Raw genomic sequence first — 25,270 nt, forward strand, 5'->3', positions numbered from 1 at the left:
TTCTTATTATTATTATTATTATTGAGACAGAGTCTTGCTCTGTTGCCTAGGCTGGAGTACAGTGTCACAATCTCAGCTCACTGCAGCCTCTGCCACCCAGGTTCAAGTGAGCCTCCCAAGTAGCTGGGATTACAGGCATGCGCCATGACCCTTGGCTAATTTTTGTATTTTTAGTAGAGATGGGGTTTCCTTATGTTGGCCAGGCTGGTCTTGAACTCCTGACCTCAGGTGATCCACCTGCCTGGGGCCTCCCACAGTGTTGGGATTATAGGTGTGAGTTACCACACCCTGCCTGTATGTCTTCTTAAATGAGGTATCCTTTAAGGCATTTGGCCCGTTTTCTAATTGGATTATTCATTTTCTTACTGTTTAGTCTTAAGAGTTCTTTACATATTTTAGATAGTAATCCTTTATCAGATGTGTCTTTTGCAAATATTTATTGCCAGTCTGTGATTTGCCTTTTTATTCTTTCCCTGGTGTCATTCACAGAGCGGAAATATTCAATTCTAATGAAATCCAGCTTCTCTAGTATTCCTTTCATGGTTCATGCCATTTGTGTCATACATAAAAAGTCATTGCCAAATCCAAGGTTATCTAGATTTTCTGTTATCTTCTAGGAGTTTTGTAGTAATCTAGATATTCTCCTATGTTACCTTCTAGGAGTTTTTCATTTTACATTGAGGTCTGTGATCCACTTTGAGTTATTTTTTGTAAAGGGTGGAAAGTCTGTGTCTAGATTCCTTTTTTTCTTCTTTCGTTCATGTGGATGTCTAGTTGGGCTGGCACAATTTGTTTGAAAGACTATGTCTTCAACATTGCCTTTGCTCTGTTGTCAAAAATCAGTTGACTATGTTTATGTAGATATATCTCTGGGATCTGTCTTCTGGTTTATTATTTTACCAATACCACAGAGTCCTCTTTATTGCAGCTTTATAGTAAGTCTTGAAGTTTGTAATGTCAGTCCACAAACTTGGTTCTTCTTCTTCAGTAATGCGTTGGCAATTCGGGGCCTTTTTCCTATACATATAAACTTTAGAATCAATTTGTCAATATCTACAAAATAACTTCCTGAAATTTTCATTGTGTTTGCATTGAATCTATAGATCAAGTTGGGATAAACTGACTTGCCAATACTGAGTCTTCCTATCTATGAATATGGGATATCTCTTCATTTATTTAATTATTTTTGATTTCTTTGAACAGAGTTTTGTAGTTTTTTTCATATAGATCTTATATGTATTTTGTTAGATTTATACCTAAGCATGTTATTTTGAAGACACTAATGTAAAGGGTATTGTGTTTCTAATTTCAAATTCCACTTGTTCATTGCTGGTATACAGAAGAGGAATTGACACCTCTATATTCACTTTATATAACTTTGCCATAATAATCACTTACTCGTTTCAGGAGTTTGGGGTTTTGTTTTTGTTAATTGTTTGGGTTTTCTACATAGACTACCATAAACTATCTTTGTTTCTCCTTTCTCAACCTGTATATATGTTCTTTTCTTTTCTTATTGCACTGGCTAATATTTCCACTACAATGTTGAAAAGCAGTGGTGACAGGGAACATCCTTGCCTTGTTCATGATCTTAGTGACATCTGAAGTAATACACCCTTTTTTGTTTCTGACAAAGTAATTTGTGTCTTCTCTCCTTTTTCCTTGGTTGGGCTCACTAGGGCTTTACTAATTTTATTATCTCTTCAAAGAAACAGCTTTTGGTTTTGTTGATTTTCTTTATTGAGTTTCTGTTTTCAGTTTCATTGACTTCTGCTCTAATTTTTATTATTTCTTTTATTCTACTTATTTTGGATTTAATTTCCTCTTCTTTTCCTAGTTTCCTACAGGAGAAGCTGAGATAATTGATTTTAGATCTTTCTTTTTCTCTAACATATACATTCAATGCTATAAATTCCCCTCAAAGCACTGATTTCACTGCATCCCAAACATTTTGATAAGTTGTGTTTTCATTTTCATTTGACTCAAAATATTTTTTAAATTTCTCTTGAAATTTCTTTTTGGACATACATGTTTTTTAGAAATCTCCTATCTAATTTCCACATAGTTTGTGATTTTCCAGCTCTCTTTTATAATTGATTTCTAATTTAACTCCATTGTGGTCTGACAGCAGACATTATATGATTTCTATTTTTTGAAAATTGCTAATCAGTATTTTATAGGTCAGAATATTTTCTGTCTTCATGAATCTTCCATGTTAGCTTGAGAAGAATGTGTATTCTGCTGCTCTTGGATCAAGTAATTTATAGATGTTCATTATATCCAGTTGATGGACAGTATTGTTAAGTTAAGCTTATCCTTACTGATTGTATGCCTGCTGGTTCCATGAATTGCTGATAGAGAGGTATTAATACCAAAGAAATGAAAGAAAGCAATTATTTTTTGACTTTTTTTCAAATAAGTTTTCAACAACCAACTGGCCTGCAGTTCCCGGTGAATGAAATTTTGACTGTAGAGAAGTTAAAGTTTTGTATTTTAATACTTTCTTAATAATTTTAAGGGTCTTTTTTTGATTAATACATTTTTACCATTGTCATCTTTATTCAGAGTTTTTTGAGGTTTAGTGTATCTTCAATGTTGATCCATTTCATTTTTTTTTTCCCCTGAATAACTAATTTGCTTTGCATGGAACTAAAATTCCTCTGTGTGATTAGAGTCTGGCCTTCAGGGAAATGTAACACCCACTTTTCTTTCTTTTTGATGGGAAGTCATTGCTGTCTGTCACTTTTTCTGTTAAGTGAAATATACAACTTTAAAAAAATAAAAATAAATAAAAAAATAAAAAAAAAATCGTCATTTGTAAGACATAGTGAAATTGAGGAACAGCAGACTGCCTGTCAGAGGTGCCAAACCATTTCTCTTCCCAGTCTATGAAAGTCATCAGGTGTACCTCGTCTGTTCCCTTCCATTCAGCTGGTACTTGGCCGTTAACTACTATTGAGTACAAATGGACTGGAGTGAGTGTTAGCATCAGCCTAGCATTTTATCTGGCCAATACTTCAGCACATTTGAGCAGTAAAACCCCAAAGCAGTATGGTTTAATAACAGTTCAACTTGAGCTCTCGTTTGTTCCATATATGGAAAACCCTAACCCAGAAGAACAGAAAGCTCTAAAGAAGCGCCCAAGCTTCTGATCTACTAGTCTTTAACTATAATCTTGGATTAATTAATTTCTCCTTGCAGTGCTATTGGTTTTAGCCTGGTGTATTTTTATGCTCTGATTTTAGGCACCTACACTAAAATCATTGTCTTCTTGGAGAATTGATCCCTTCCTTATTAGTTAATGTCCTTCATTATCCTTGATAATTTTCCTTTGAAGTTTGTTCTTTTTGAAATTAATGTAGCAACTCCTGCTTTCTTTTGATTAGTGTTAGCATGGTATATTGTTCTTTATCCGCTTCCTTTTATCTGTATATATCTTTATGCCTAAAGTGAGATTCTTGTAGAAAACATGCAATTGAATCTTGTTTTCTGATTCACTGTGAGTCTGTGTTTTAATTGCTGCATTTAGATCACTGCATTCAAAATCATTATCAATATAATTGGATTGCTGTCCACCATATTTGTTACTATTTCCTCTTTGTTGCTTTTTTGTTGTTGTTCCTACTTTTTCTCCCACTTATTTTCTGCATTTTAAGGATTTAATTGAGGATGTTTGTTTGTCTGAACTGGAGTTTTGCTCTGTCGCCCAGGCTGGAGTGCAATGGCATGATCTGGGCTCACTGCAACCTCCCCCTCCTGGGTTCAAGCAACTCTTTTGCCTCAGCCTCCTGAGTAGCCAGGATTACAGGCACACACCACCATGCCCAACTAATTTTTTTTGTATTTTTAGTAGAGACTGGGTTTCATCGTGTTAGACTGGTCTCGAACTCCTGACCTCATGATCCACCCACCTTGGCTTCCCACAGTGCTGGGATTACAGGCATGAGCCTAATTGAGGGTTCGATACAACTGCATTTTCTCTCCTTTCTTAGAATATTTAAGTTATACTTTCTTTTTTTTAACTTTCTTAGTGATTGCCTTAGAGTCTTTAATTTCAAAAAGAACAACTAATCTGAGCCTTGTGCCACTTTCAAGTAACACTGTGCCACTTCAAAGGCAGTGAGAATACCTTCTAATAACAAAATAATTCTAATTCCTTTATCCCATCCCTTGTACCATTGCTGTCATTTCTTCAATTACATGTATATAGAAGCATACACACACAGATGTACATACACCCACCCACACACACACACCCCCACACACAAGCATACATAGTCAATGATTTTGAATAAACTGTTGCCTGTTAGATAAAAAGAAGAATAAATGTTTTTATTTTACCTTATTTTTTAATGTGCTCCCTTTATTTATGTAAATCCGAGTTCTGACTTATGTTATTTTCTTTCTAAAGTAGTTTTTCTAATATCCCTTGCAAGAGAGATCTACTAGTAACAAAATTCCCTCAATTTTTATTTTTCTGAAAAAGTCCTTATTTTTCCCTCACTATTGTAAAATAACTTCAGAGGGTATAAGAGTCTAGCTTGGTGGTTTCTTTCTGTCAACACCTTAACTATTTCCCTCCACTTCTGAGAAGTCAGAGGTGAATCTTTTTCCTTTGATAGATAAGCTGGATTTTTTATTCCTTTTACTTTCAGAATTTTCTTCTTTATCTTTGATTTTCTTTTGTGTGAAAGTTAAAGGCCTAGGTGTAGTTCTTCAGACACTTTTGCTGCTTAGTGTTCTCTGAGCTTCCTGGATCTGTGGTTTAGTGTCTGACATTAATTTGGGGAATTTTTCAGTCAGTATTGTTTCAAATATTTCTTTTTCTCTTTCTTATTCTTCTCATATTCTTGTTACATATTTTACATCTTTTTTTAGTTTTCCTACAGTTCTTGAATATTCTGTTTTTATCAGGGGTTGTTCTCTTAGCTTTTCAGTTTTGGAGGTTTTTATTAATATATCCTCCAACTCAGCCACATCCAGTCCACCAATAAGCCCATCAAAGGCGTTCTTCCATTTCTGTTATTGTGTTTTTAATCTCTAGTATGTCTTTTAGGTTCCTTAGGATTTCCATCTCTTTTCTTACATTTTCCATCTGTTCTGGCAGGCAATCTACTTTCTTATATATATTCCTTAGCATATTAATCATAGTTGTTTTAAATTCCCTCTCTGATAATTCTACCTTCCCAGTACGTTTGGTTCTAATGCTTGCTGTGTCTCTTCAAACTGTGTTTTGCTTTTTAGTATAGTTTGTAATCTTTTCTTGGTAGCTGGAGATGATGTACTGGGAAGAGGAACTGCTGCTGGTAGGGCTTTAATAATGTAATGGTAAGCTGTGGGGGAAAGGGAAGCATTCTGTGGCCTCATAATTAGGTCTCAGTCTTTGGGCGAGTTTGTGCCTCTGGACAGTGAACTTTCCAAGTGTTTCTCATTTTATTTCTCCCTCCTTATTTGAGACAGGATGGTTGGAGTGGGTGAAAGTTGAGTTTTTTCCTTCTCCCACAGGAATACTAGAGTGGGCTGGAATTGGGTATTTCCCTCTCCCACGAGGAAGGCTACACAGCTGTGTGGAGTTGGACTCTTTCCCTTTTCCTGGGTTAGTGAGGCTCTGATAAAATCCTAGCACATTAGACTCTGGTTAACTAGCTTCTCCTGAGGGTAGACTTTGTTTAAAAGAACAGAGTGCTCTAGTGTGTTCCAAAAATGGTTCCTTCGCCCCTCCCCCTGGACAGAAGCACCAAGAAATTTTTCTCTCATATTCACTGAGTATTTGGTCAAGCTCCTGCAGGTAAAACTCATAGATGTGTGAGGGACCCCTTATGACAGGGTTTCCCTAAGTTTTTGGCTCTCAGGCTTGTTCACACCAAGTCTTCAGTGAGTCGCCAATTACAGTTCCAGTTTTCCTCCCCAGCACTGGTTCCCATGGAGGTTTCTATTCCTGTATGTTGTGATTTTTTGTGTCTGCCTATGATGTGTTTCCAATGTGGAAGGCAGAGATTTGTCCTGTGAACTTACCTCTTTTACACAGAAGAGTTGTTGTCCTGCATGTTTTCACTAGTTATTAGGATGGAGCAGCAGTTTCCAAGTTCCTTAAGTATGGAACCAGAAACAGAAAGTACTCTTAGACTTTTTTTCTTTTTTGGGATGGACTCTCGCTCTGTCGCCAGGCTGAAGAGCAGTGGCGTGATCTCAGCTCACTGCAACCTCCACCTCCTGTGTTCAAGTGATTCTCCTGCCTCAGCCTCCCAAGCAGCTGGGGTTACAGGCACACACCACCACACCCGGTTAATTTTTGTACTTTTAGTAGAGACGGGGTTTCACCATGCTGGTCAGGATGGTCTTGATCTCCAGACTTTGTGATCTGCCCTCCTTGGCCTCCCAAAGTTCTGGAATTATAGGCTTGAGCCGCTGCGCCCAGCTACTCTTAGACTCTTAATAACTCTTTAAATTTGGGGAATTAAATTAAACCTGTCTTTACAATCATTCATTATTTTAAATGGAAGATGAACTAAATACTTAACCTTTAATTGCTTCCATTTATTAACAATATAAAGTCTTTTAATATGGTCCAAAAAAGCAGACCAGTTCAGCCCAACTGCTCAGGGTTTTGCTTGACAGCTGTAAAATAATGAGGGCTATAGCAATGTATATTCTGCAGAGAGAAATCAGCCAAGATTATTCTCTGGGGATATACAGTTATAGGATGTTAATAAAATACTTTGGAGGTTCACATCATTTACATAGAAACCAAGTAATTATCATCTATACACTGGCCAAAGGGTCTTATGGCTTGTGGACAGAGCCTTTGGCTACAACCTTTCCTACTGGGTCATAGAATTTATGGCTGCTAAAACCACCCGTCATAAGCAGATGAATTGTATGGTGATAGTGAAACCAACTGCCCGTTTTGGAAACCTAGAAGCAGTTCTGTCTGTTGAGGTTTGGCTCCAGGGAAAATAAAGCTTTATGTTTCTCTAAGATTCTCTGAGACCATCACTATCAGAACTACTTAGGTGCTTCTTGAAAACTGCATATCCCTGGGGCCCCAACACAGGATATTGAATCAGTGTCTCTGGAGTGGGGCCTGGAAATCAGAATTTCTGCAAGTTCCATTGAATGATTCTCAACGCATGTTAAGATTTGAGATCCTCCATTAGTGTAGCCAGCTCTCTTTGAAGCAACATGCGGTAGTGCCACCCAGTGGTTTGTTCTCTACAACTGTGCTCTTTGCTTGGAAGCAGCCTCATGTTTATTGCTTTACATGCTCAAAGATGGCTGACTCAGGCTTTGGGGGAAGCCTAGCTGCTACCTGCTAAGCAATGAAACAAGTTGCCACAGGGTCAATTTGATTGAGTTGTTCAGTTGGCCAGAACAAGCCGCTGATCAATGAGACTGGCCTGATTATTTAGGGCCATGTGAACAATGCAATCAGACAAAGGCAGGCAATGCAGTTGCCAGGAATTGACTTGTGACAGTCAATCTGAGTGACTTTTTAAAAGACTTTATAACATGACCTAGTAAGTTACCATCTTCAGTGTATATGTATCACTCTGTCTGAGCAGACTACTGGTGCAAGCCTGTAGCACACTCTCTGCTTCTTTGGCATATTCTGACTCTTCTGCTTAGTTAGATATCTAGACCTCTTTATAATCTTTTTCCCTTTATTGCCTGTAAAATTACTTATCCGAGTTCTGGGAATACTGTGTACTTAGGTAAATAGTTTTTAACAAATTGATTACAAACAAAATTTAAACCTATCAACAGTCAGTCTCCTTCACTCACAGAGATGCATTTGGTGCAGTTCCTGGCCTTTTGGCAGTCATTGCATATCTACACTGCGGGGGCCTTTGGTCATGCAGTATACACTTCACTGTCCACTGAAAAATACATGATAAATACATGAATGTTACATTATTCCTTTTTCTCCTTCAACTTAGAATGGTAATCTCTAGTATAGCTGAATGCATTAGTTGCTGCACTGAAACTTGTATGAATGTGTGATTATAATATCTTGCTCTATGGAGAGTTTTTCCTCTTTTTTAAAATATTGAGATATTATAAATACAGAAGAGTATACAATATGCATATTTACATGTTAAAGAATAATGATATGTTAATACTCATTTAACCACCACCAGATTAAGAATCATTAGTATCCTAGAATCCACGTTATCCACCCCCTAACACACACACACACAAAACCCTAGTAGCATGATTTTTATGATATATATGATATATGTACGTGTGTAAACAAATCGAAAAGTATATATATACTGCAGAGTTTGGGGTCCCCAAGACCACCCCCACTTCTGACACTAGTTGCAAGTTTGGGGGTCCTCAAGACTACTTTTAGGTTTGAAGATTTTCTAGAAAGATCACAAAACTCATGAAAGTGCGCATACTCAGCAGTTTTGTTTTATTATGGTGAAAGGATGCAGATTCAAATCACCCAAGGGGAGGGCATGTGGGGCAGGATCCAGGACAGTTCCCAGAGCCAGGCTTCTAGCAGTCCTCTCCCACTGGAGTTTTGCAGACAGTGCTTTCTTCTCCCAGAAACATGATGTGTGTCTATTTGTATGCCGTATGCCAACCATAGAAGCCCTCTGAGCTCATTGTCCAGAGTTCTTACTGGGGCTCAGTTATATAAGCACGGTTGACCATCTGCAGGGCTGACCTTTGTCACCAGCTTCACCAAAAATCAATTTGATAGTGCATGGCCCAAGGCCGCGACCATGAATCACATTGTTAGCATAGCCTATCGGTGTAGTCCAAGGCGCCAAGGTAAACAGTGACACTCATAGCAAACAGGACATTCCAAGGACTTAACCATGATTTCCCAGGGCCGAGGGAAAAGACCAGAGCTCTCTTTCAGCAAAGTTAATTGTTTACTACATATATATGAATGTGTATGTTTATGTGTTTGTATCTTTTCATTAAAAATGTAGTTTGGTTGTGTCCATTTTTCAACTTTATATAAATTCTTAAATATTTTTTGTATAAGTCACACAAACATGTAGACTTTTTTAGCTACCTATAAATTACTCATGTTAATAATTACATATATATTTAAATATTTTTATTTGCTTCTCTCGAGTTGTTTTTATTTATTCTATATTGAGTTAATTATCTAAATATTCTTATCAAATATTAAGAAGAGTGTTAAGTCTTATGAGGTGAAAAATGGAACTGATGAGTATCTAAAGTACAGCAATGAATTCAGCCTGGAACTTCCAGCACAGATAGTTAAGGACACCATTTATTCATGTTTATACCCCACATAGTCTGCTGTGAATGACTTACAGGCCCCAGGACAAAATATAATTCTTTTTATCTTAATGGTCTGAAAAGTTAGCATTCACCTATTTTATTAAACAGCATCAGTTGTTAGGAGCTCATCACATTATCTGCCCCCATACCTCCAACCAAGAAGAAATCAATGACTGCCCAGGTCAGGGGTTAGTACACTTTTCTTAAAGGGCCAGATTGTAAATATTTTAAGATGTGCGGGTCGTACCCTCTCCATTCCAACTACTCACCTACTGCCCTCATAGCATGAAAGGAGTCATGGACTATATATAAACAAGTGCATGTGGCTGTGCTCCAGAAAAACTTTATTGGTGTACAATGAAATTTTAATTTCATATAATTTTCACGTACCATGAAATAGTGTTGTTCTTTTGAGTTTTCTTTTAACTGTTTAAAACAGTAAAAACTATTCTCAGCTCCCAAGTCAGAGGCTAGCAGTAGATTTGGCCCCAGGGCTACAGTGTGTCAAGTCCTGGTTTAGGTTCATGAATTCAAGGATTCTAGAATGAAGTTGGGATTTTTCATTTACAATAGAATATTAGTCCTCACAGGTCCTAATTCATCAATCTTACCCCACTGACAACCATGAAAATGAATTGTAACTCATATAAAACCCATTTTGGAACGGAGTTTGTTTGTATTGCTTAACTAAAATATATAAAAGGTTACATGTAGTAAATGGATTTCAGTAAACATTTGACCTAAACAACTGGCTAATGTTCTAGATTTTACCATCTAAGTGAAACAGGTTAAGAGATTTTCATAATAATCCTCTGACATTAAGTCTCTAGACAGAATTTCTGTGGCAGAAGAAGGGCTTGAAGTTTCTTCTTTACTCTCATTCAGTTGATATGGTAAAATAAAAAGTAGCCAACAGGTATCAAAATCCTCAAGGTAATAAAGACCAACCCAAGTAAATCTTACTTGCGTAGATGTGGTAGAAATCAAAAATCAATTAATGCAGCAATATCATTTTACTCTGATGGGGAACAAGAAGTCTTCCACAAGTAAATTTCACTTCTGCGTTGACTATAGTTCAGTGAGCATGTGAGAAATTTATAAAAGCAAATGACAAAATTAATCTCAGTTATTATGCATTGCTTTACCATTTTTCTTGAATAAAGAGAAATTTAAAAAAAAAATTACATGTTAGCATAGAATATATTTCTCAAATTAAAGAACTGTGCTTCATTACTTCCTTTTTTTGTATTTAGGTCTGCAGAGCTACACAAGGGAGCGGTCCGGCCCATCAGGTAAGAGCCTGCCTCTTGTGCAGACTTACGGTGTTTGAAGAGCAGCTGCTAGAAACTTGAAAGCTGAATGATACCTAGAAATTTTTTTTTCTTAAACTGTTTTAAATTCTTAGTCTTCGAAATATACACTTGTTTGATCCTAGTCAAACCATTGCCCACTCCTTTAAGAACAAGGTAGAGGTGGCTTTCTATGAAACCGCTGGTTCTGTTTCCCTGCCTGTATTATGAAGAGAACAAGACCAAAATAGAAAATGGTGTTGTAGGAAGGAGGAAGGCACATTTTCTTCTTACTTGGCCCTGGCACCTGGGGACAAGTCCAGGTTGTTCCTCTAATGGGTCTCTGTGGAAGCGGCCCTCCACCTGCTCCCTGCAGGGCTCTTGTGCTGTGGTTTCATCCTCTCACTTGGATCTGTCTGTTGGACCCTCACAAGGGTTGGGAGTTCCTCATAGGATGAGGTACTCTAGATTTCCTCTTGACAGATGGGATTTTCTTTTTTGAGACCAAGTCTCACTCAGTATACTAAAAATACAAAAGCTGGAGTGCAATGGTGCGATCTCAGCCCACTGCAACCTCCACCTCCCGGGTTCAAGCGATTCTGCCTCAGCCTCCTGAGTAGCTGGGACTACAGGTGTACACCACCATGCCCAGCTAATTTTTGTAATTTTAGTAGAGACAGTTTCACCACGTTGGCTAGGATGGTCTCAATCTCTTGACCTCATCATCCACCTGCCTCGGCCTCCCAAAGTGCTGGGATTACAGGCGTGAGACACTGCGTCCGGCCGGGATTTTCTTTTTATTATTTCGGATACATCTCTCCTTCCCCCTTCCTCTCTGGGTGTTTTTTCAGCCATACGTATGTACTTAACACATTTTATAACATTTTATAGTATGAACTCAAGTGTGTATTTGTATGAATTCAGATATCCTGACAACTTTCTACTTTATAATTTTCACACATACTTTATACTTACTTGTCATATACATGCTTTAAACTCCCAAATGTAAATCTCCAGCACAGCATTCTCTCCTCTATTTTATATGCATATAGGTGAATACAAAAGTAAACTGATATATCCAGACAGTAGAATGCTTTTCAGCACTAAAAAGAAGCATGCTATCAAGCCAGGAAAAGACAGGGAGGAAGGTTAGATGCATGTTGCTGAAAGAAGCATGAAAAGGCTACATTCTGAAGGAGTCCACTTCTCCACCATTCCAGTAAAGGGAAAACTGGAAACAGTAAAAAGCCAGGGGCTAGGAGGGAGGGAGGGATGAGTGGACAGGGCACAGGATTTTTAGGGCGGTGAGACTCTTCTGCATGGTACTGTAATGGTGGATATAGGTTATTAGGTATTTGTCAAACCCATGGAATGTCCAACACCAAGAGCAAGCCTCATGTAAACTGGACACCGGGTGATAACAACATGTTGATGTACGTCCATCGGCTGTAACAAATGGACCACTGTGATAGGGATGTTGATAGTTGGGGAGCCTGGGTGTGTGGAGGGGCCGGGGGTCTAAGGAAACTCTGTACCTTCCACTCAATTTTTCTGTGAACCTGAACTGGTCTAAAGAATAATATTTGGGTGTTAAACATGAAAAAAAGAAAAGAAAGAGAAAATGAGAAAGAAAAAATAGAAAAGAGAGAAAGAGAGAGGGGGATAATGAGAGAGAAAGAAAGGAAAGAAAGGAAAGGAAGGGAAAGGGGGGGAGGAAGGAAGGGAGGAAAAAAGAAAAGAAAGAAAGGTAGGTCGTGAGGGTGGTTTATTCGCTTGGCTTTGATTTTCTGCTTTTTGTCATACCTGGGTTATAAATGTTTCTGTGTTTCTCTTTGCACTTTTTTTCTTCTGGATTTAGTTTACTGTTGAATCTGATCCATTGCCTCTTTGGATACATTTACATAAGAGCCTACCTGTTGTATGTCCGCATTCCTGGATGACGGTTTGATTGCACATTTCTATATTATGATTGCTTTTGTTCTATTGCTAGGTGTTTTATTGCGTTTCCCCCAAAACATCGGCTTCTTTGTAAAAAGTATTTTGAATAACAGTTATTAGGAGACTGTGCAGAAACTGAATTCTATGGGTATATTTTGAAAATGGAAGCAGTCATCTGTGTATGAACTCATCACTCCTGGATTGACAAAATGGCCCAACAAGCCCCCAGTGCCACCCTCACAGCCCGCAGCAAGACTCTGTGAAAAGAGATCACACTTGCTTTCTCTTTTCTCTTATTTCAGGTATCAAAATAGCACCCAAATTTAAGAGAATAATTAATTTGCTCTCTTAAATAATTTAACACAAGACGTTTTCCCTACCATAGTATTTCAATATCCATGGGCAAAGAAGATGTATGCACAGCATAAAGGCAGCCAGAAGATACACAGAAACTGATCAGCGATTTTCAAGTCATCTTCATGGAAAGTCTATTCAAAAGTTATTTTCCTCCTCCTCTTAGGTTTTTAAGTGTCATTGCAATTGAATGTTGAGCACTGCAAAATCCAAGGCATTGTTACCGATAAAGAACTATTAATAGCGATTTCATTCATTGCAGCTTTTAATTCATTTTGGTTTTGTTGATTTTCATGCTTGTGTTTTCCATTCTTTTCAGTAGAGTCCATCCTTCTGTTTCTTTTCAATGTTTTAATCCAGTTACCAGACGCATAAACACGTATTTGCCACATCTATAATAGGTGCACTGAGCTGTGAGTGGAAGTGATTTCTGATTACAGACAGACTAATTTTCAAGGGACAAGAGGAATAACATGCAGTGAACTGAATAAAAGAATAATGGAAAATACCTTGTGAGGTGACATATGGCACAGATTTAGAACACAGATGGGAAAGAAAAAGTTACTTAAGCCTAAAACATGTATGCATTGCATGGATAGCAGTTGTAATGTAGATCATATATGATGGACTTGGTGATGAAAGAAAAAATATAATTTCACTGCTCAGGAGTATTCATTAGTATTAGGATTGGCCTCTCTAACTGAGAAGGTGACAAAAAGCAATTTAGATTCTTTAAAATCCTAGAGTTTTGTCAACAGGCCCAAAGGCAAACGTTATCAGGCAAGAGTCTCACTCTTACTCAGGCTGGAATGTAGTGGTGTGATCTTGGCTCCCTGCAGCCTCCACCTCCCAGGTTCAAGCAATTCTGTCTCAGCCTCCTGAGTAGCTGGGACTACAGGCACACACCACCCACCGCCCCAGCTAATTTTTGTATTTTTAGTAGAGATGGGGTTTCACCATGTTGGCCAGAATGATCTCAACCTTGACCTCATGCCTCAGCCTCCTGAGTAGCTGGGACTACAGGTGCATGCCACCACCCCCAGCCAATTTTTGTATTTTTAGTAGAGATGGGGTTTCACCATGTTGACCAGGATGGTCTCAAACTCATGATCTCAAGTGATCCGCCTACCTCGGCCTCCCAAAGTGCTGGGATTATAGGCCTGAGCCCATGCCCAGCTGATCTCTGGATTTTCCATTTCTTCTCTTTCTTCCTCCTTATTGGTTCTCTTTCATTCCAATCCTTTTCAGAATTTCTACCTTTAGGGCCTCCTACTCCCCCCTACAAAAAAGAATAATCACATATACTTCCTGTATCTTTAAGTTTGATTAATAACACTTTGGGGAATTACCTGTGTTACAACCTTTACGTATCATGGGGATTCATACCTTGGGTTGAAGGGATGAAGCATTGATGATGGAGGACGGTGGCTGTTTCAGTAGGAGTCAGCAGCTGGGCAAACATTCTAGGAAGTAACAGGACCTTCCCAAATCCTCTAGAATCATCATCAGATTGCACCACAAATTGCATTGTTCCTCTATCACTATGGAAGTTGACCTATGATTATCTAATTGTAGTCAGAGCCTGAACAAAGTGAGTTTGGAAACCAGATACTGCTGTTTTAAGTCTGACCTTCTTACCAGGCATTTGAGCAATGACTGTGCAGGTCAGGATATGGAAAACTATTTCCATTGCCAGAAAGATCGTAAAACAAAGTTTAAAAAGTAATGAATAATGAGCCAGGCATGGTGGCTAAGACCTGTAATCCCAGCACTTTGAGAGGCCAAGGCAGGTGGATAGCTTGAGTCCAGAATTTAAGACCAGCCTAGCCAACATAGTGTGACCTCCATCTCTATAAAACATAAACGAAATTAGCTAGGCACGAGGCATGTGCCTGTGATCCCACCTACTCAGGATGCTGAAGTGATAGGATCACTTGAGCCCTGGAGGTTGAGCCTGCAGTGAGCCAAGATTACATAACTGCACTCCAGCCTGGGTGACAGAGCAAGACCCTGTCTCATAACATAACATAACATAACATAACATAACATAACATAACATAACATAACATAACATAACATACATAAATAAAGTTAATAGCAACAAGAGCTTTGCCAGATTAGGCCAGCTCCCATCCCAAGAATAGAACATCCTATTTTGAAGCTCCTAAATCTGAGAAACAGGTGCATGGTCAACAAGGTCTTTAGGAAACCCTGCAGGCACTGGGAGCCAATTCATTGAGCCTTTAAGCACTGAGCATTAAGACTTCCCATACTCAGTGGATTCTCTTTGGTTGGAGCAAAACCAACAAAGACAGGAGGCTAAGTACAAACAACTACCAGAGACCAAAATATCAATTTCTTAGGCATAATGAAGGGTTTTAAAGGGTTGTCAGGGCAAGTTAAGTGCAATGGTAAGAAAGCAGGTAAACTCTATGCTTATTCTGTGCATGGTGTGGTTTTGACAATCCTTTAGGAACCAGGAGTCCAGAAGTATGTAGAGCAGCTCAAATGTTGGTCCTTCTCTTCTCAGAGGTCAAATGAAACTATACTGTCATCTGCTTTCTAGTGGTTTTATGCAGCACCATTCAACTGTACTTAGTGACACAGCTTTACCCATTTCTTTCAGTTCTTTAGGCAAACATTAAATCATAAAAGTTTCCACAGTACTTAAGAGACATTTAGCTGCCAAATGATGTATCAAATGTGTGATTTAAAGACTGAAATTCAAAGTTTAATGTCACTTTTATCATTTCATTTTATTATATACTATAAAATACAGAGCCGTAACTTATAATGACGATGGCAATCACATACCATATAGTCTGTAGATTCACTTCTAATACTATCGGAATGTGTTTTAGACAGATTACAAAGTCCATACACAACTAACACACAGGGCTTTTGACTTTGGTGTCAAAGTTTTTATATGATGTCTCAGAGGCCAAGCCCTAAAAAGAACAGGAGATGTTCTTTTGAATCCCATCTTAATATGAGGCTGATTTTATAGCCCAGGACTCCTACTGAGAAACAAGCCAGTTCCTTCTTTACCGTGGGTTGGGACAAGTGTGAAATAGTCTGTTTTCTAAGTAGAACCACAGGCACTTTCATGAGCTAAATAAAGAGAAGAAACACACATAAGACTGTTAGTAAATGGAAACTGACATTTAGAAGGTGTATAATCTAGTTTGGTTTTCTGCATTGATCAAATTCACCAAATAATTGTTTCCTAGTCCTCTTCTTTTACCTGAAGAGTCGGGGGAAAGAGGCCAGTTCAAAATGGTCATGGTGGTCTGGGAGTGGCTTTCCCTCCTTGGTCTTTCATTGAGGGCGATCACAGCTATGCAAACCATAGCTAATTTTTCAGGACCCTGCTGCTTAACGTGACAGGACATTTTATTTACAATTCAATAGTGTTAACGTGGTGGTAATAATGTGAGATGATTTTATTGTTGGCAAATAGATACTTTCAATTGGTTGATAAAATTGGGAGAGTGTTGATAGGATTGCAGATTACCTGGGAAAAAAGTTTGAAGTTATCACCTTGGAAGTCTAAACCAGGTAGCTTTAACTGGAAACTTGATTGCTAAAATCTTTAATTTTCTGTAGATTTGGGTTTTTGGATATTAGGTGGGGGGTGGGGGTGGGTTGCAACCTCTTGTTAACTCGTTCCTTTCCAGTCAAGCTGGGCAAAGTCCCCATTACGCTGGCAGGATCGCGATCACCGCATCCCTGAGATCTTCCCTTCTGAAGCAGTGATATGGTTGGTTCTGTTTCCTCACCCAAATCTCACCTTGAGTTGTAATAATCCCTACGTGTCAAGGGCGGGACCAAGTAGAGATAATTGAATCATAGGATAGTTTTCCCTGTATTCTCCTTGTGATAGTGAGTTCTCACAAGATCTTGTGGTTTTATAAAGGGCTCCCCTCTTCACTTGGCTTTTGCTTTCTCTCACCTGCGCCATGTAAGACAGGCCAGTTTCACCTTCCACCATGATTGTAAGTTTTCTGAGGCCTCCCTAGCTATGTGGAACTGTGAGTCAATTAAACCTCTTTTCTTTATAAATTACCCAGTCTCTGGTTTGTCTTCATAGTGGCATGAAAACAGACTGATACAAGCAGCAAGTCAGATTTGTGCTACGACAGGCTTATTCCACTATACTGGGATGTCTGGTCCCAGACCTAGTCTTATCGTCTTATAAGTGGAACTCTGAGCCTGCCCTGATCTTACCTTCTTGATGAAGTCTTACATAGTGGTTTTCCTACCTAAATTCCTGATCTCTGGCCATTGTATCTTCCTTAAACCTCATTTCAGGAACTGGCAACACTCGTTCTTCACTTATTTTGATTCTTTTTTTCTATCCCCATGAAAACACCCTACACTTAAACTGTGGGGCCAATTTTTCATTTCAGTATTTCACCCAGGAGTCCTTTATGGAAGTGCTACACAGATGGGCACATGCAAAGTGCTGATATGGTGAACCTGAATTGTTTTTAATGGATGTCGGTCGCCTCTGCCCAAATGGACTGCCATAGAAATAGTAAAGGTTAACTTTCCTCCACCTCAGATATGCTACTGAAATTAGCAGAGCTTGCTTGAGAGATGAATTTGCCCTTTAAAAATTTATTTCCTATGCATTTTCTCTTCCTGTAAATGGGAACCTGGGATCTCATAAAGCTAAGTTAAAATTATCAAATACTATTGAACCAACCTAATGAAAATTTTAACCAAAAGTCATTGTAAATTAGGTATGTTCTGTACTGAGAACACAAGCCTTTGAAAAGTAGATATTGTTCTTATGTAAACTCATGAATGGAGACTTCTCTGAATAAATTACTTCTTAATAACATCAGAGAGTCATTGGCTGGGTAAATATCTCCCTGGGGCACTCACTGAGATTCCTGAATTTAAATGTTCAATAGAACTTCATATTTGTCACCTTTACTAACGAGTTTTTCTTTATGAAATCATTATTAGCATGAAAAAGTTAAATTTTATATCTAATTTCTAGAATTAATGCTGTTTAAAAGACCTCAAGGGGTTGAAAGTTTTCTTTCTGGGATGAAACATTTACATAATTCCTATTGCCCCAACGTTTACTCTCTCCTACCCACTGTCAACTTGCTACCTGAGGCCCGAGGAAGAAAAATTATCAGAACAGCCAGAATGTCTGGGAATTTCTGCAAATAGGAACAGTGGATCTTCTCAAAAGAGCAGATAGCAAAATCATGTCTCCTGTTCTAACTTGTGATTCAAGCATACAAAGCCTTTACAGTTGTTCTTTCTAAAGTACAGACTCCCAGCAAGGGCTACTACTGCTGCTACATTTATGATATTCGTGAACAAGTTTATCACCATGGTTAAACAAGTCCCTGAGTTACAAGAATCTGTTTTGTTAGAGTCAGTCTGGAGTTTTTATTTTTAGATTTAGGATTTTACCTGCACTTCTTTCATTTTTAACATGGCAGGAGATGGACTCAGTTCTCTCTTATCAAAAGCAACAACTGTAGGTCCTGTAACTTCAGCTTGAAACTATCAGTATATCTCACCTGGCAGAAACCTTTAAACTAGAAGATAAAATGCTTGTTTATCAGCAGATCTGGACTGCTTTTCCACATGTGGGACAGGGAAGCAATGCCATGACATTTCCAAGATGCCAGTGCCTTGACCAGGGCAGAAAGAAAGATGCTAACAAATCAGAACCACTGCCTTTCAGTGTTACCCAGACCTTACCCAGCCTTCTCCAGTTTGTGTGGTTAACTAAACTCCCAAATTGACAGGTATCATTATGCCACAACAGAGTAAGCCAATTGAATAGCTGATGTATGTCCAGTACAGAGAAAGTTCTGGTTACAAAAAGTCTGGGTACAGCAGAGAGACCTCAACACATTACTTCTTGATCACCAATTATTCATGGCATCTTTATAATATTTATAGTGTTTAGCATCCCTAAGGACTGAATCACTACTTTAAACCAATCCATGATGATACAATTGCTTGTATGAAAATAAACGGTACTAGCCATTTTTTTTGGCTGGGCCCAGTGGCTCAGGCCTGTAATCCCAATACTCTGAGACAAGAGTGTCACTTGAAACCAGGAATTTGAGACTAGCCTGAACAACAAAACTAAATCCTGTCTATACAAAAAAAAAATTGATTAGTTGGGTATGGTGGTGCATGCCTATAGTCCCAGCTACTCGGGAGGCTAAGGTAGCAGAATCACTTGAGCCCAGGAGTTGAGGCTGCAGGGAGCTATGCTCACACCACTGCACCCCAGCCTGAGCAACAGAACAAGACCTATCTCTCTCTTAAAAAAAAAACGGGGGGTAAATTTAAATTTTAAAGAAGAAAAAACATGGCAAACATGGTACCATTTCTGAGTACCATAATTTTTGTTACCTCTTGTATTAGTCCATGCTCACACCGCTATAAAAAACTAACTGAGACTAGGTAACTTATGAAGAAAAGAGGTTTGATTGACTCACAACTGCACAGGCTTAAAAGGAAGCATGACGGGGAAACCTCAGGAAACTTACAATCATGGTGAAAGGGGAAGCAGAAGTACTACACACTTTTTAAACGTCAGATCTCATGAGGACTCACTCAGTGTCATGAGAACAGCAAGGGGGAAAATTTGTCCCCATGATCCAGTCACCTCCCACCAGGTCCCTCCCCCAACACTGAGGATTGCAAATCAACATGTGATTTGGGTAGGGACACAGTTGCAGTATATCAGTTTAAAAGCACATTTAACAGCTGGGCGTGGTAGCTCACACCTGTAATCCCAGCACTTTGGAGGCCAAGGAAGGTAGATCACCTGAGGTCAGGAGTAGGAGACCAGCCTGACCAACATGGTGAAACCCCATCTCTACTAAAAACACAAAATTAGCCAGGCATGGTGGCATGTGCCTGTAATCCCAACTACCTAGGATACTGAGGTGGGAGAATCACTTGAACCCAGGAGGCAGAGGTTGTGGTGAGCCAAGATTGTGCCATTGCACTCCAGCCTGGGCAACAAGAGTGAAACTCCATGTCAAAAAAAATAAAAGCACATTTAACAAAATCATAGCATAAAAAATAAAAACTAGTATTTGAATATACTTCATAGCACTGTGAAATACTTTCAACATGCTAGCTAGAGACATGAACAATAATTACTCACAGAGAGTTTATGACAATAAATTTATTCCTAAGCTAATACCAGAAAAGGCACTCAAATCACATGAACCAAAACAGATTCACTGAAGAACTTGGAGTGTGTATACCAACCTCCTCAAACAAAGTCCTCTATTCAACCAAGGAGTTTAAACAGAATTGAAAGTTCATTCCACATTGTGTGACAAATTTATTAAAATATGTACATGTGAACAAAATTCTATATACATAACATGTTTGTACTGAATTTCAACAGAAATCCCATAGAAAATATTTCATTCAACAAGTATAGGTTGAGGACATTCCAAGCACCAGTCAGATCTACATGCAGAAACTCCAGTGGCAGGTTTCAGGATATAACAGGATTGAGAATGAGGTTTAGACTGATGACTGTCTCTGTGGAACATAAGCTGTAATGTTCATATATGGGTGCTAGGAGCTACAGTCTTCAGTAATACTATGTTTCTCTTTGTATCATTCTTCCAAATTCTGACCGCTCTCCTATTCTTCATTGGCTTCCAAGACTATACAGGTTTCCTTTTTGCCAGAAGATTCTCTTCCTCACACTGGAAATTCCCTGAACTTTGCACTTTTCCCTTTGTGACTGGTTTATTACGATGCCTGAATTGCAGGTGTTACCCTCTAGCATACGATGTCCTCTATAGCTCCCTTGTGTTGGAGGCCTGAGTTTGCTTGAGCAAATCAAACATGTTTCCTAGTCTATCAGTCTACATGATTAAGATTATCTATACATCTTGGCTGGGCGCGGTGGCTCATGCCTGTAATTCCAGCACTTTGGGAGGCCAAGGCAGGCGGATCATGAGGTCAGGAGATCAAGACCATCCTGGCCACGGTGAAACCCCGTCTCTACTAACATATGAAAAATTAGCTGAGTGTAGTGGTGCACGCCTATAGTCCAGCTACTCAGGAGGCTGAGGCAGGGGAATCGCTTGAATTCAGGAGACGGAGGTTGCAGTGAGCCGAGATCCTACATCTTACTAAGCATGATCATGTATGTGTGTGTATGCACACACATAGATTAAAATAATACACTGTATATGATATAGTGAGTTTCAAAAATAAATGTAGAAAATGAAGGCAAAAATGCCCACCTGCTTCCATCAAGCATCCCATCAGTATACAATGGTTGACAGCAGTGCAGGACCAGAAGACAGAGCACCTGTATGCAAAATACCAGCTCATGGCTGGGCATAGTGGTGTATGCCTATCATCTCAGCACTTTGGGAGGCCAAGGTGGGCAGATCACTTGAAGTCAGGAGTTTGACAACAGCCTGACCATGGTGTTGAAGCCCCATCTCTACTAAAAATACAAAAATTAGCCTGCATGGTGGTGCACGCCTGTGATCCCAGCTATTCAGGAGGCTGAGGCATGAGAATCACTTGAACCAGGGAAGTGGAGGTTGCATTGAGTCAAGATGATGCCACTGTACTCCAGCATGGGTGACAGCAAGACTCTGTCTCTAAAAACAAACATAAACAAACACCAGCTCAACCTCCTTCAAGCTATATGTCCTTGGGGAACTTGTTTTTCTTTTATTGTCTCAGTTTTCTTTTCAGAGAAATGGGAAATCACCGTATTCCTAGGATTATGGTGATATTTAAGTAAGGTACATGTTTAAGGATTAGATAACAAAATATGTTTAAGATGCTTGGTATCATGATTAGCACATGTTATTATTATGATGTCCTGCTGAAGAAGGAGACAAAAAAAAAGTGGGTGTCCACCCATAGCAAGCATCTAACCTGAGTTTGGCATACTTTGAGCATAAAGCCCGAGTATAGAGGATAATAAATGAGAAGATGGAGACATTAACAAGGCTAGGCATTGCCTGTATGGTAGTGGTTTTTTGCAAGATGTTTGCAATGGGACAGACGAACAGAGAATTAGTGATGCATTATCAAAGCAGCTCTTGAATGACAAGCTGTCCATTGTAAATAAGGAGAGCCACAGAAAACCCACCTCACAAAGTGGGCACTGAAGCATTGCTTAAGGCTGGCTTACAAATTGGAAGCTGGACGGAGACCAGTCTGTGGGCATTGGTGAGGTTGAGATCTTAGTCTGTTCAGGCTACTGTAAGAAAATACACTAGACTGTGTGGGCTCATAAAATTTATTTCTCACAGTTCTAGAGGCTGGGAAGTCTGAGATCAAGACACTAGCAGATGCAACATTTGGTGATGAACCTCTTTCACATTGCAGACCACCAATCTGTAGCTGCATCCTTACATGGCAAAAGGACGCAAGCTCTTCAGGTTTCTTTTATAAAAACATGAGTCTCATTCCTGAGGGCTTCACCCTCATGACCTCCTCACCTCCCACAGGCCCTACCCGCTAATAGCATCACCTTGGAGATTAGGTTTTTGGTTCCGTGTTTTGTTTTGTTTGAGACAGGGTCTTACTCTGTTGCCCAGACTGGAGTGTGATGGCATGATCTCAGATTTTGGCTCACTGCAGCCTCCACCACCTGGGTTCAAGCAATTCTCCCACCTCAGCTCCCAAGTAGCTGGGATTACAAGCATGTGCCACTATGTCCAGTTAATTTATGTATTTTTAGTAGAGATGGGGTTTCACCATGTTTGGCCAGGCTGGTCTTGAACTCCTGACCTTAGGTGATTCTCCCACTTCAGCCTCCCAAAGAAGATTAAGTTTTAACATATAAATTGGGCAGTGGGGCCCAAACCTACAGACCTTAGCAGTTGGTGTGATAACATCAAGCCCTAGCTAAATAGCAGTCAGTTTATTTCATAGATCCTAAAAACCTGTCCAATATGACAGTAAATCTATGATAGAGTATTCAGTTTCACTATACAATGGCTCCAGGAAAAGATCTGAAGCCAATGGAATTGATTAATTGAGCTCAAATTGGTAGAACAGTCCCATAAATCAGGTGGCTCCTGTGACTTTATGCAGGCGAACTGACTTTGATCTGTGCTTTGATTCCTTCATCTGGAACAAGTAAATAACAAAACCAACATCTCTCAGGATGTGGGGAGGATTAATAAGAAAGTCAAAACCTATGAAAGTGCTTAGCAAAGTATTTGATGTACATATGTCCTGGTCTTGTCTTTGCTTTTCCTGATTTCATCCACAAAATCACATACCCATTTGTTTTCAGAATAATCCATCCAAACCATGGAAGAGCCACCTTTTCAGTAACCTGCAGGTCTGGGTCGGGTGTGTATTTAATAGCTTGATTGTGCAACAAACATATTTTGGTCTCAACTACTTCCCGGCTGACTTCTGCTTTATTCTCTCTCACTTGACAGAAAAGTCAGCAATGAAAGACTTCCCATAGCGGTCATCGATTGTTATCACAAACAAATCGTGAAAGACAGTGCAAAAATTAAAGAGCCATCTTTACACGCCAACACAAAAGGAAGGATGTCTAGCGGCAGTCCTTTCAACAACACCCACACACAGTCATCACCATCTTAATCATCACTCTTGATTATGAAATTCAGTAATGAATTCTGTCTTTGAAACTAGCTTGCAGTGTGGCTTTAGTTAAATATCTAATATATTCATAAATGTGTACCTGTAATATATAATTATCATATATAATATAATAGCAAATTAGTTTATATAAAAATACTTGTATAATATATAGTAGCCATATAATATACTAGGATGTATTTATATAATATATATATTTGAATTTCCTCACAATAAAATACCTCGGCGTCCTCACAGAATTTTTTTGATAAACAAATATAATAGTAGATACAAAAGAGGTTTGAAAAATGAAATATTTTCCCAATTCTGCTGTGCATTCATATCCCTATATATTTACACATACATACATATCAAATTTGTGAAAGAAAGTAATACATGTTTTTAAGGACAACTCTAGGCTACTTTCCTTCTGATAGTAAAATAACAATCATGACAGTAATAATTCAATCAGGGTTTCAATATAATCTGTGGGTCCCATAAGGACTTCTTTTCATATTTCCTGGGCCCGACAGTTGGTAGAGATGGTGATAACAGTGGTGAGCAATTCATATGCAGAGTTTGTCCTTGTAGAGATACTTAGACAGTTAGCAAATTATTGCAAATTGTCTCAGCACTGTATGGATAAGAACAGAGCAAATAAGCAATCATGAAAGCATTCCAGGAGGAAGTGACATTTGATCTGTCTGCATGGTGATTTGCAGTTATCTAGGTAGACAGTGCCGGGGAATGGGGAGGAGGTGGTGGGTGAGGGAGCACCTCTCAGACAGAGGGACCAGCTCCCATCCACATCCTGGTTAGAGGAGGGGTTGCCTGACTGTAAATGGCTTATATGTTTGAGGAACTGGAAAAAGACTGGAAAAGTGAGAGAGATCAAGATTGCCAGAGAAGGCTGGACTCTTCTGGGGCCTTGTTGATCATTGCAAAGATTTTGGTCTTTCAGAGCCATGAAACTACTTCTGGCTTCTCAGTTGGGGTGAAGAGATTTGTGTTTCCTAAATGATGTCTCTGGTAGCCTATTGTGAAGAGTAGAACAGCATTGTCTTAGTTGCCAGATCTCACAGCCTTTTACCTCGTATCTTCAGGGAGACTGGTCTGATTACGTAGAAGCAGCAGAGGCCCGAATACTGAAATGCTGATACTTCAGTATTTCCAGGAAAAGCCTAGCCACCGTCTTAAGCTGAGAATATCACCCCAATTAGGTATCTGGAATTCTCAACAGGTTTACCCCTTTGGATTTCAGCCTTGTCCTTGTTCAAATGCTAAAAGCATGCTGAGAAGTAACACAGAAACGCTATGTGTCCGCTGCACCTGGATATGGATAAATCATTGAATGGCTGCATGGGAAGAGGTTTTATTCAGGAAGAGGCAGAATAAGAGACCCAATATAGGAAGGCTGATCAGGTAAATGAGCAGCCCCAGGGAAGAGGGAAAAGAAGAAAGGGAGGCCAAAACTGAGCTCACAGACTCTGCAGTTCATTCCAGTCGCTTCCTTTTGGGAGAATTGTTTGCATGCAGCCTCTGAAGGAGTGAAGGGTGTGCCATCCCAAAATACACCAGATTGTTATACTGATTATTTTCAGTTGATCACATTCTGGAAATTGTCGTTTTAAAACGGGCGGGCTGACCTATCTCTTCCTGTATGCAGCATAGCATAAAGATCCCTCTGGGAGGGAACCGGTACCTGTACCAAGGTGAGAAAACAGCCGTTATCACCGGAGACTGGGCATTGGGGCCTGCAGTGGACCTGAATAAATAGACTTCTCGTAGTAACCCTTACTTCCATTACTTTTACACTC

General features: G+C 39.2%; 1 protein-coding gene across 1 annotated transcript in view; it reads left to right on the forward strand.

Moving 5' to 3' along the window:
• CELF2 (CUGBP Elav-like family member 2) overlaps nucleotides 1-25,270 on the forward strand; it is an 854,489-nt gene that overhangs the window by 201,335 nt on the left and 627,884 nt on the right. Inside the window, exon 2 of the mRNA XM_021670614.2 lies at nucleotides 10,521-10,559. The gene's annotated coding sequence lies outside the window, so the exon portion shown is untranslated. The remainder of the gene's footprint in view (nucleotides 1-10,520; nucleotides 10,560-25,270) is intronic.

The sequence above is a fragment of the Aotus nancymaae genome, unplaced genomic scaffold (assembly GCF_030222135.1).
Source record: "Aotus nancymaae isolate 86718 unplaced genomic scaffold, 86718_ANA_hifiasm-v0.15.2.pri h1tg000083l, whole genome shotgun sequence".
Taxonomy (NCBI): Eukaryota; Metazoa; Chordata; class Mammalia; order Primates; family Aotidae; genus Aotus; species Aotus nancymaae.